This window comes from Alligator sinensis, unplaced genomic scaffold (assembly GCF_000455745.1).
Source record: "Alligator sinensis unplaced genomic scaffold, ASM45574v1 scaffold432_1, whole genome shotgun sequence".
NCBI classification, from domain to species: Eukaryota; Metazoa; Chordata; order Crocodylia; family Alligatoridae; genus Alligator; species Alligator sinensis.
In genome coordinates, this window is record NW_005841998.1 from 920,055 (window position 1) to 932,109 (window position 12,055).

The following is a 12,055-nucleotide window of genomic DNA, read 5'->3' on the forward strand; positions in this document are numbered from 1 at the left end:
AATATGCATTAGGCTGCCATGATGCACAGTAGGGCTGTGCGAAATGGCACCGTTCCATTTCACCTTGAGTTTTGAGGTTTCAGCGGAGCAGTGTTTCATATTGAATTTCATTTTGATTCAAAACAGCTGTTCCGTTTTGCTTTGTCGAAACAGTGAGGCTGTTTCAACTCTGTTTTGAAGTTTTGCTCGATTGGCCAGGGATGGGAAGTCAGCTCAGCTGAGCTGACTTCCCATCCCCGGTGCTGGATCAGACTAGCTGGACTGACTTCCATCCCCAGAGCTAGCTGGACTGACTTCTAGCTGGACTTACTTCCAACCAACTGGACTGTCTTCCATCCCCAGCGCTATGGTTGAAACATTTTGACTTTCAAAACGTTTTGACTAGCCTCATTTTGTTTCGAGGCTTTTTCAAAGCCCTTTGTTTCGTTTCGATTTTGCTGTTTTGACCTTGAAATGAGTCAAAACAGTCTCGAAACAAAACGGCTGATAAAATTTCACACAAGCTTATGTTTTTTAAGTGATGCTTAATGCACAGTAGCCTATTTTACTGTGCATTTACATAATTACAGGTTTTTACATCATGCTTTAATAAGTAGTAAAACAAGATACTTGCACATTAAAGCACACGTGTAGACGCACCCACTATATGCAACATCTCACTTGCTATGAGACATCTCACCTGCTGCTTCAGGTACAAGTTATAGCCAAAAGTTGCTGCAAATTCTTTAGTGACCGTGAGCAGAGGCATAATAAGCAGGATTGGTGCCCTGGGCAAACCCTGCAGGAGAATCAGATTGGGAGAACACCAGAGGAGTGCACATTCTGAGGGAGGGGGTGGGAGCCACAAGTGTTTTACCTATGCCAGAGAATCAAAACCAGTCCCTGGCTGCAGCAACATGTTCTACCTGCCGCCCCCAGCTATTGCTTTTATTTCAGCAACACAGTGTCTGGGCACCCAGCTGCTGCTGCAAGAGCAATGCCATAGGACTGCTTTTGCTGCCAGGATGTGGACTCTGCAGAGATGTGGTGTGATTCTGGTACCCTCCTCAGTTGGTACCCAGGGCTGGTATCCCACTTTCCCACCCCTAGCTATGCTACTGGTTGTGAGGACATTCACATAGTACTCAGCTGATTCTGCTAACTGGAACCAAAGTTGCAGCCATCTTCGCAGCTATCAGAGTAGTGTCTACATACGTCTATTCCAGCAAAAAAAAGGGCTTTCATACTTCAGACACACACCCCAATTTTGGAGGGCTGATTTTGTAGGGAGCGGGTGTATGGTATGTAAGTAAATACAGCACTCTTGTATGTGATTGAAGGCCTATTTTTAATTCTGAGCATTCCCTTTCTTGTTTCTGTGCCAGTTTGTCTCTTTCCCATCTCAGTTACTTCTTCCTTAACAGATAAAGTAGCTAAAATCTTTGTATTTATTTCCACTTTCATCACTTTAAAATTGGTAAGCAGTGTCTGATATTGGCCTTTATTGCAAGATAGCTCCATTATTTCTCCTCTTTGTTCACGTTGGGTGCATCTACATGAGATGCTTAATGTGCAGTAGACTGACTGCACATTTTACAGCATCATGGCAAAAAGTGTGCTATTCCACTAATGCACAGTAGTATTAGTCTATTCCACAGTAACCATCATGAAAAAAACATGCGATTGCACTAATGCACAGTAGGGCAGCCTACTGTGCATTTATTTAGTACTTCCTTTTGCAAGTACTAAATTTAATACGTAGTAGGCACTGGACATTAATGAATGTCTAGATGCAACCATTATGTCAGATTCTGCATATTCTATGAGTAATTCAAAGGACTGCATTGCAGGGTTGGAATGTTGTAACCATGATGGTCCAGGAACTACACAAGAGGCAAGTTTGTTTGGTGACAACTGTATAGGTGGGAGAGATGTTAGACAAGCTTTACGGCACAAGGTGCCCTTCTTCCGATCTTCAGGTCAGGCATTTTGTGCCTGAAAGCTTGTCTAAGATTTCTCCCACCTATACAGTTGGTCCAATAAAAGATATCACCAAAAAAAACCTTGTTTCTTTCATAGGGTTACCATATTTGAAGTATTATTTCATCCTGAGGGGTTAATCTTTAAACTGGTTTTGTGGGATTCCATCGTCTTTGTGACTTTCTATATCTCACTATAAAATTTCTATATAAAGTGTATTCTGTTGCAAGTAAAAAGATGGCTTTTTTAACTGATATGCCCATACTCAGGGTCTGTTCTGTTCTCCAAGTCAAACTAGTCTAGCTCACACACCATCACTATAAAGATCAATAGGCAGCTGTGAGAGCCTCTTCTAAAGACAAGTGGTCCATACAGATGTCACTAGGCGCATCTACACCAGATGCTAAATGCGCAGTAGACTAATTTTACTGCACATTAGTGAGGAAGACAAAAACCATGCAAATGCTCTTGTGCACAATAGAATTAGTCTGCTAAACATTAGAATCGTACACAAAAAGTGTGTGCCAGCTCTACTGCGCAGTAGTGTTGATTACGGCACCTGAAGTTAGTATCTGTTATTAGAGGTACTAAACTTAATGCACCATAATTACGGGGCATCAGTGAAGATGTAGCTGCATCCACCAAGTGTCTTATTTAAGCTAATCTATTTTAGTGGGAATCTGACTTAACAAAAAAATGTAATCTGGCCTTGATTGGGCAAAATAGTCTTGTCATACATACTTTGCTCAGGTGCAGCTAAAATAGGTGGGCTGTAGACAATATTTGATACCAAAAGGCTTGTAGGAGTACTATCTAATATAATATATAGAAAGATCCTAAATCTGTAGAAACTGCTAATTTTAATAACCATATATATAGGTAGATATATTAAATTCTTTGGTTGAAACCAGTCATATTAATCTCCTTTAAAAAACATTATCCTCAAGGGGTCACTATTGGTCTAAATACATTATATAGTAGGTATATTAGTTTAATCTAGATTTTTCTTTTTTGGGCACTGACAAAAAAGTCTAAGTTAAGATCTCATAGGAATCAGCATGTTCAAACCATTATATAGACAAAATATCTCATATGAAAGGTAGGAGATTCTTCAGCTCGTTAACTAAGCCTTACACAAAGGCATATTTGTATTCAGACTATGATTTTTTTTTTTTACAGATTGAGCCTAGTCATATAATGCTTAGAGCCAGGATTTGGGGAACAGGAAAATATCAGAAAAGGAATTTTACTGCAATCTTCAGGAACTTAGAATTTAGTTAACTTCCAAGTTTTGTTAAATTGTCCTGCTTTGCTCCTGTGAGTGCTATTGAATAAACTTATAAGAAATTCAGTAAAATTACAGTTTAGAATTTGATGCAGGGAAAATAAATTATTATAATATATACTATCTTGCCTTTCCTGCTTCTATTGGCAACGATTTGTAAGATAATCAGATCCATGATGATAATGTAAAGGACATCAAATGCCTGGGAATAATGTATTTGGTAGTTGATAGAAAGCTTCCTGCTTGGTATCTCAGTTTCTAAATCTGATTGTTAAATGCATTTATTTGTAAAGCTTCATACCTTTAGTGTTCTTGCATAACTGTTGAGGACCAAATAAAGTTCTGAGTTTGTATCATCCTCATCCTCCACAATCATCCCCTAGGTTCACAGTGTGTGTCAAATCAAGTACAGAGCATAGCAGGCTATGAATGGCCAAGCTGTGCCTACTTGCTCACAAAGGGAGAACTTTTAAGATAATCTTCACTATCCATAAGAATTAATGTTTTTTAATAAGTAAAACAGGTTGCTCCATTTCCAGCATTCTTTAGGCCTTCACAGTTGTCTTTTATACAACTTCATTCACAGACAGCACTACTATGCTCACTTTCTTGAACCACCAGATTGACTTCATTTCTGTGGCCAGAGCATTATAGCTTCTTAGCACACCATCAGAGAAAAACTGCCTATGGTCACCTAGCAAGGCAGCAATGTTAATGAGTAGTGATATCCTGGCCTTCTTGTTCACAACCATGATGTCTGGTCAGTTGTATAGCATGGCTCATCTGTGATGGTTGTTGAATCCCAGCAAATATTTGTTTTGTCATTTTTCAGCACTGGCAGTGAGTGACCTATATTTGTACCAAGGGGTGATGGTATTGATTGGTGTTTTTATTATGAGCCAATAGCTGATAGACTACTTCAACCAAGACATAGTGCTATTCGCTATTCTGTGTACCCTTGACTCTAGCATCCATCTGTGATATGGCGGATCATTCACTGTCAAAGTTTTCATAACCTACATATATTGGGCATGTCTTCTTTCTGGATATATTTCATATAAATAATTACTGCATCATCATCATCACCAACACAAATTGGACATCTCCAAATAGCAAATGTATGAATGTTAAATATTTAATTCCAAAGTGGAATAGATACATTAATGATACATCCATTTTACAGGTCATGGCATTGAGAGTTTAACCTGTATAGCTCAAGGCCATGGAGGGTTAAAACTCTGGCATTCTGTTTCCAAATCGGTCCACTAGACCATGTTGGGCATGGGTGCAAAAATTAAAACAGTAATTTGCTACGAGTATTACAACCCACTTACAAAGCCCATACTCCTACATACTAGAATTGTGTATCTTTGTACTTCAGTGGGAACTGGATCTAGCCCTGAATGGAAAATAATCCTAAATGTCTGCTTTACAAATTATAGCAGTGGTTCACAATCTTTTTAGACTCAGCCACCCCTAGGGAAATGCCAGCTCTTAGCTTTCACTTATTTTTGACTATGGAAAAATAATAGAGCAGTTCTGTTGCAAGGAACTCAAGCAGAGCACAACAGGTCAGAATGATTTTGAAACTAGGGACTCCTATTGAAATCTCTGGACGTGTCCAGACAAGAGCTCATGTGCAGTATGTGGCACTGCAGACCCATCTGTGGTGCCACAAACCACACATTCTGTGCCTGCAGGTGTTTGCCACACTGCTAATTAGCAAATCGGCAGGTTTTTTGATATTAGGCGATCCTGGTGTAAAAAAAAAAAGTGCCTGGGAATAGCAGGGAGGTGCATGGGGCAGCCGCATGCACCATACAAAACTAGAGCCTGGCTGGACAGAGCCATGCTCCAGCTGCTGGCCAGGCTCCGCACACCTGGATTGCTGCCACTGGAGCCCCAAGAGACCCCCAGGACCCCAGGTAAACCTGCTGGGGCTAGCCCAGGTGGTGGCCCCAGCCTCTCCTACCCCACCCACAGCATTTTTCCCGATGCTAACCCCACATGCAGGGGCATGCGCTGGTGCAAAAACCAATGGTACGAATTTGGGTTGCTGCTTTTTTCCATTCAGCAACTGCATGCCCCTGCTTATGGGACATGGCTTCTGGGTTTATCTTGTAAATCATGTGCAGGCATTTGTACACCTAACTGTGCTAATATTGCACAGCACCCTTAATATGTCATAGCACCCTGGTTGAGAATCACTGAACTACAGAATAGCAGAAATAATTTCACAACTATTTCTGTATGAAAGAAGAGTTAATTGCTGACCTGCAGCTGGTATGCTTTTTTATTTAGGTAAGCCTTGTTATGTTTTATAGTTGCATTAATACCGTATTTTCCCACATACACCATGCATCTTTTCTTCCCAAAATCAGCCCTGTGAAATTGGGGTGCATGTTTTAAGTGGGGAAGCTGTTTTCTTTGCTGGAAAAGAGGTACCATGGAGACTCCATGCATTCCACGCAGCTGCCAAGATGGTTGCCACTTGTGGCAGCTCAGCAAGATGAAGGGGTGGAGTGTTGTGTTAACCCTCTCACAGCTGTAGCTAATGGCTGAAGACTATAGCTTGTGCCCAAAGTGACAAGTAAACTGTTAGTAGTATCTTGATGGGGCTTGTGGTGTGGAAACAACTTTTCATTTACAGGAACTTATATAAAGAACTACTTACAGTAAAGAAGTAACATTGTTGCTGCTGCCCTTTGCAAGGGTCTGTAGCTTAACCTTGTTTGTCATAAAGTAAGTCCTCTTGAGAACATGTCCAGAAAGTGTGGCATTGCAGGAAATGGTCTGCCATACCAGGAAGTTCCTCTTGCCACACTTCCTGGGCACTCCATGTTTCCAGGAGGACTTATTCTATGTCACACAGTTGGCCTTGAATATGGGAAAACCTTTTATTCCTACATTCTGCCTTCCAAAAATAAGATGCATATTTTATTTTGGGGTGTATTATATGGTAGAAAATATGGTAATAGAGTGCTAACTCCACTTTGATTGAGGCATCAGGAAAAGGGCCACAAGAAAATCTGGCAGGAAAACAGAAAATTGAACTGTTTAAACAGTTTTATTTTATTTCCACTGCTGAATGATTTAGTAGATAAACCAGCCAGCATGTTGGACCCTGATGTGTGTTTGAGAGAGAAATTCCTTCAAAGCAACAAGGCTTGTATTCTTCACAAGGAGGATTAGCTGTTCATAAAAGCCTAACTAATTTCTTAAACACAGCTCATGTCACTACAAAGGAAACTCCAGCCTTTCTAATACTTGGCTGACTGCTGCTTGTTTCCACTTAACTGCAATCACCAAGGAAGATACAGGCAAAAAGTCTAACAGAGAGCTAGACAGGAAGGATAACAGAGCCAATCTAACTCCTTTCTCTGCTAAAAGGTAATATGATTTCCTTTTGTAGTCAATGCAGAAACAGGACCAGCTCTGGAATACATAAAATAGTCTCAGAAGATGGATACATGTCAGTCTTTTTTTGCAGAAGCCATGCATGGCACCTTAATTGGATGAATCAGATGGAAGTGTAAGCATTTTGCATACAAAACATTTCTGAGTCTTAAGTCTTAGATTTGCATTTAATTTCCATTATTAGTGCTGAGTCTATGAGATTCTTTTTTCATGTCATTTACAATGTTCAGTTGTCTAGTTCACACATATCATGTCCTGATGAAAGCTCCAGTTCAGTACACTATAACTGAGTCATCATTTAACAACAGTCAGAAGACCTCTCAATACCTTGAATTAATAAGAATTAATATTAGTGGCAATAGTCCTCTTTGGAGATAGAATAATCATCATGCTAAACTAGAATTCAAGACAGTCTGCCTTCATGTACTTATTAAGCTCATTTGTAGAATGCTTCTTTAGGGGTAAAGAATAACTGTTACTGGAACTTAAATAGAATCTCAAATAAAATACAATAACCAGCTGCAGGTCAGCAACAAACCATTCTTTGTTAAGGTGTTTTCCTTCTACAAAGATCCAGATTCAAGATGGCTGAATCAATCTCATACTTTTAAGGTAGACTGTTAAGGTGGACTATTTATCCTTTCTAGAGCCATGAAAAATAGTAATACATAAAAAATTACCTATGATTAGTAGCTTCTGAGGGGAAGCATTCACCTTAAAAAAGCTATTGTATTATTTTAACTGGTTAACATAACCTTTGATGAAAAGCCCTGTCTAAAAGGACTAAAATCTTGTCTTTTTTTCGTTAATATTTTATATGTATTTCCTGCTGTGCTTTCCTTAACTTCTAAAATATAAATTGAAAATTAATATTTAATTATATTTAAAACAAAATAAAACATAGGTAAACATGCATAAATCCCTTTCCCATTTAAACATAACAATTTTAAATTATCAGAACTATACTACATGGAGACTGGAATTTACACACACAAAAAATCTACTACCCTCATTTAGGGGATTGTTTTCTAAGTTTTATAACATGTGACAGAAAATTAGTAGTATGTGAAATGGCCTAGAACAGATTCACAAGGCAGGCGTCTAAATATACATCCAAAACCAGGGAGAAAATTAGTTTTTTCCAGGACCACAGTTTATGTTCTCAGCCAATACCACCCTGTGCTAATCCCTCAGGTTATGAAGAAACATTTAGAGAAGTTTTGGAAGCACTACAGAGAAAAAAACAATAAAAGCTGCATTGCAACATGACCTCCTTAAAAGAAAAAGTGGCAGTTTATATATTTTTTTACAAAAATGCACATTAAAGGGAGCCAGACATACAATATGGAAAACCAATTTAGACCACGTGGAAGAGTCTATACAGGGAAACAGCTGTTGAAATGACAATGATTCAGAAAACTGTATATAAAGAAAACAGTGATATATGACTGTAGATTTGAAGTGCAGTACAGGGAAAATATTTTAATATAGTGAATGGAATGGAAAAGTCATGATCCAATAAGTTTTGTTAAAATAATTATCTGAATCTGATTTGCAGCATTTCAGAAGCTTTATAAAGAAGTAGTATGTGAACCTGAAAACTCCATGTTTCTAAAGGGATTGAGACTACCTTCATCAATGCAAAAATGAAAGAGTTTGACAAACGGTATTGTTTAATTTTGCATAAACAAGCAAGAAAAAATATGAGAAAAAACAGTTAAATACAGAAAAATGTTCATAATATAATATTGACTCTAACAAACAAATCTTTATGTTTTGTTTTGTTTTGTTTAAAAGAAACTTTTTGACAGAAACCTTCCACAAGACAAGGTCTGGTAATGCAGGTAAGAACACCAGGAGACACAGGAAGAAGGAAAGAAAATTACGCGCACAGAAATAGAGTTAAGGAATGCAAGTTTTTATTGCCTGACCATATCTCATTATATATTTTTGTTTGTCTCTAGATGGAGATAATTTGTCCATTTAGTGCCAATATGGGCAGTACACAATGATTTTTATAGCATATATGAAAGTGGGAAGTCCATTTCCTCAGTTTCACTCTTTTTGGTCACTAGTATTGACAATGTCATCCATTTAACTAATATTATTAGACAATGTTAATTGGTTCAATAATATTCACAAGTTATGGTTGGATACAAGTGACAATAATTGCATTGTTTATAGTATGACCAAAGACTTAAAGAGTTCTATTGAATACATCATTAACTCTTACTGCGGTTGCTAATCCTGCTCTGAATTAAAGTTCTGATATCTGATTGTAACAAGGAACCCTTACCCTTGTTACTAGGAAGGGGGAGCACGCATAGCCAGGGAAGATCGCAGAAAGCTGGACTGCCAGGTGTGAGCTTTCCGTATAAACTGAGCCACTGGCCACAGAGGGCCAGGCACCGGGGCTCTACGAGTGAAGAACTGGCTCAGATGACTAGAAGGGGACCATGTCGACAGCATATAAATCCAGCCTCGGGACAGAGGCAGCAGTCTGACCCTGGCTGCTGCAGGGCAAGGAGCTCTGAATAGAACTGACTGTAGTTTGCAGTGAGGGTGGCTCAGGTAAGGTACCTGTTGGGCTGGGAAGAAGCAAGCCTGCCTAGGTGGGAGGGCTAATGGAAACAGAGACCCAAGGAGAGGTTTATATTTGAGATAGAGCCATTTGGCTTGGTGTTTTGTGTGTAAATTTGCTCAGAGGTTTGGAAGCAACATGATAGTGTGGTAAGCATGCTTTGTAGAACAAGACTTGCTCTGGGCAGGGATGCAAAGGATGAAGCCTGGGAGCCAAGGTCTGAGTGGACCTGGGCTTAGGGTTTGCCCAGAGGAAGAGGGGCCCAAGGCTGGGATACCTAAAGCCCCAACAAGGGCTTTGAGGCCTGGGGGAGAGGGGGTTGTCTTAAAGTGGAAGCACCCCTGAGGGAAAAATAGAAATCCCTGGGATTAAGCTTGGGCAGAGAAAATCAAGGGCAGAGCTAGAAGGGAGGAGCACCACAGAAGCTCCTCCAGGGATCATCTCATCAGTATAATAACACTAACACCAAACGTGTGGTGGATCTTTACTTGGAGGGGGAGCGGGGCAGGGCCAGAGAATTTGGTAGGTGGGTTAAAATCTGTTTCATCCATCAGATTTGGTGATCTCAAGGTACTTTTATATTTTGTGCATAAAGCTTTCCAGGAATAAGCAGAAATGGATGAGAATTTTATTTTCCTATTTGTCTCTTAGATCCAAATTAAATTGCTATTATAGTGAATTAATCTATATGTATGTAATGCAAACAAAGATTTTGACAAAGACCTGTCAAAGATATAGATGACGAGGCTGTTCCCATTTGTACAGGGCTTATGATCCATATTGGCTGTAGGAAGGTCTGCTGTGGGAATGTTATCTGATCATTATTATGGATATAATCAAATGGAAAGACTTGATAGATTCATAGATTGTAGAGTCAGAAGGGACCACTATGGATCATTGTGACTGACCCCCCGCCCCTGGCAGGAAAGAGGACCGAGGTCAGATGACCCCAGTCGGGTGACTATCTAGCCTCTTCTTGAAGACCTCCAAGCTAGGTGATAGCACCACCTCTCTTGAAAGCCCATTCCAGATCCTGGCCACCCTTACTGTGAAAAATTTCTTCTTAATATCTAACGTAAATCCACTCTCAACTAGTTTACACCCGTTATTCCTAGTCACTCCCTGGGGCGCCCTAGTAAACAGCGCGTCACCTATTCCCTGTTGACCTCCCCTAATAAATTTATAGGTGGCCACAAGGTCTCTCCTCAGCCGTCTCTTGTGAAGGCTGAAGAGATTCATCCCTCTCAACCTCCCCCTGTAGGGTCTATCACAAAGGCCACTAATCATGCAAGTGGCCTTCCTCTGGACCCTCTCCAGATTCTCCGTGTCCCTCTTGAAGTGTGGCGCCCAAGACTGGACACAGTACTCCAACTGCAGCCTGATCAGTGCTGCATAGAGGGGGATCATCACCTCCTTTGATCTATTAGTCATGCACCTGCTAATGCACAACAAGGTGCGATTGGCCTTGTTGATGGCCTCGTTACACTGCCAGCTCATGTTCATCTTGGAGTCAATTATGACTCCAAGGTCCCTCTCTGCCTCTGAGCTGCTGAGAAGGACACTCCCCAACCTATAGGTGTGCTGGGGATTTCTCCTTCCCAGGTGGAGTACCTTATATTTATCTTTATTAAATTGAATCCTATTTCTCTCTGCCCATTGATCCAACCTGTCCAGGTCAGCCTGAATCTGCTCCCTGCCCTCCGGTGTACTAACTTTGCCCCATAACTTGGTATCATCAGCGAACTTATAGAGGGTGCTCTCCACACCCTCGTCCAAATTGCTGATGAAGATATTAAATAATATTGGTCTGAGGACCAAACCCTTAATTTCAGTTATTGTTTTTCTTTGGATGTGCTAAATGTTTTCTATTAATTTAAAATATCAAAATTTAAACTACAGGTTTTAATTCTCTCTCTCTCTCTCTCTCTCTATATATATATATATATAAGGGCTTAGTCCATCTGTCTGTCTGTAACACTCTTTAAGGGCACCAGGAGCCCTGTGCGGCAGGGAGGGTAAAGGGAGGGGCCAGCTGAGGAAAAATGAGTCAGAAGACAATTAGATGCACAACACCATCAAGAAAGTGGCCATCAAGAAAGTCACCATTCATTTGTCATTCTTGACGGGCAATTCGCTAGTACTGACATAAAAGTACAGCTAGTGAGGTCTTTCCCCGCAATCATGTCAATTACCTCATTAGTAAAGCAGGTTTTCCTTAAAAATATATTTTTCCACTTGTTTAAATTGTGAGTTGCCCATAAAGGGGGAAAATTAGTCTCCGTGTCTCCGTGATAAGCAAATGGACAAAAGATCCTGATGCAGAAAACTTAAAAATAATCAACCAACCCCCTTTCCCAAACAGACCTAGAATGGCTGTAACTTTGAATGACCTTTATTACTTATAGTCTTATATATTTTACTTCCTAGTGTTGGTATAACCAAGCCCAAATGTAGAAACTGAAGCTATCCAAAAAATGGGCAGATCTGGAGGGGCACAATGGTGTAGCTGACCCCCGTTTTAGACCATTGTTCAGGAGCAGTAGCTGGGGACTCTAACTGCTCAAAGCAGGTAAAAGGTGTGCCCCTCCTGCCCCCCGTACTCTCCTCTTTCCCCTCCATGCTCCCATTCCCTCCCTCCTCCACCCACTGCTGCTGCTGCCCCACTGTTTCTGGCTGACCCAGGAGTGGGAGAAGATCCAGTTTCAGGTGTTTTCTGGCAACCCAGGAGGAGGCAGGGAGGGAGAACCCTCCGTGTGCCACCACTGTTCCTGTCAAAGCCTAATTTTTTTTTATGCAGCCGCTCCATGTAGTCC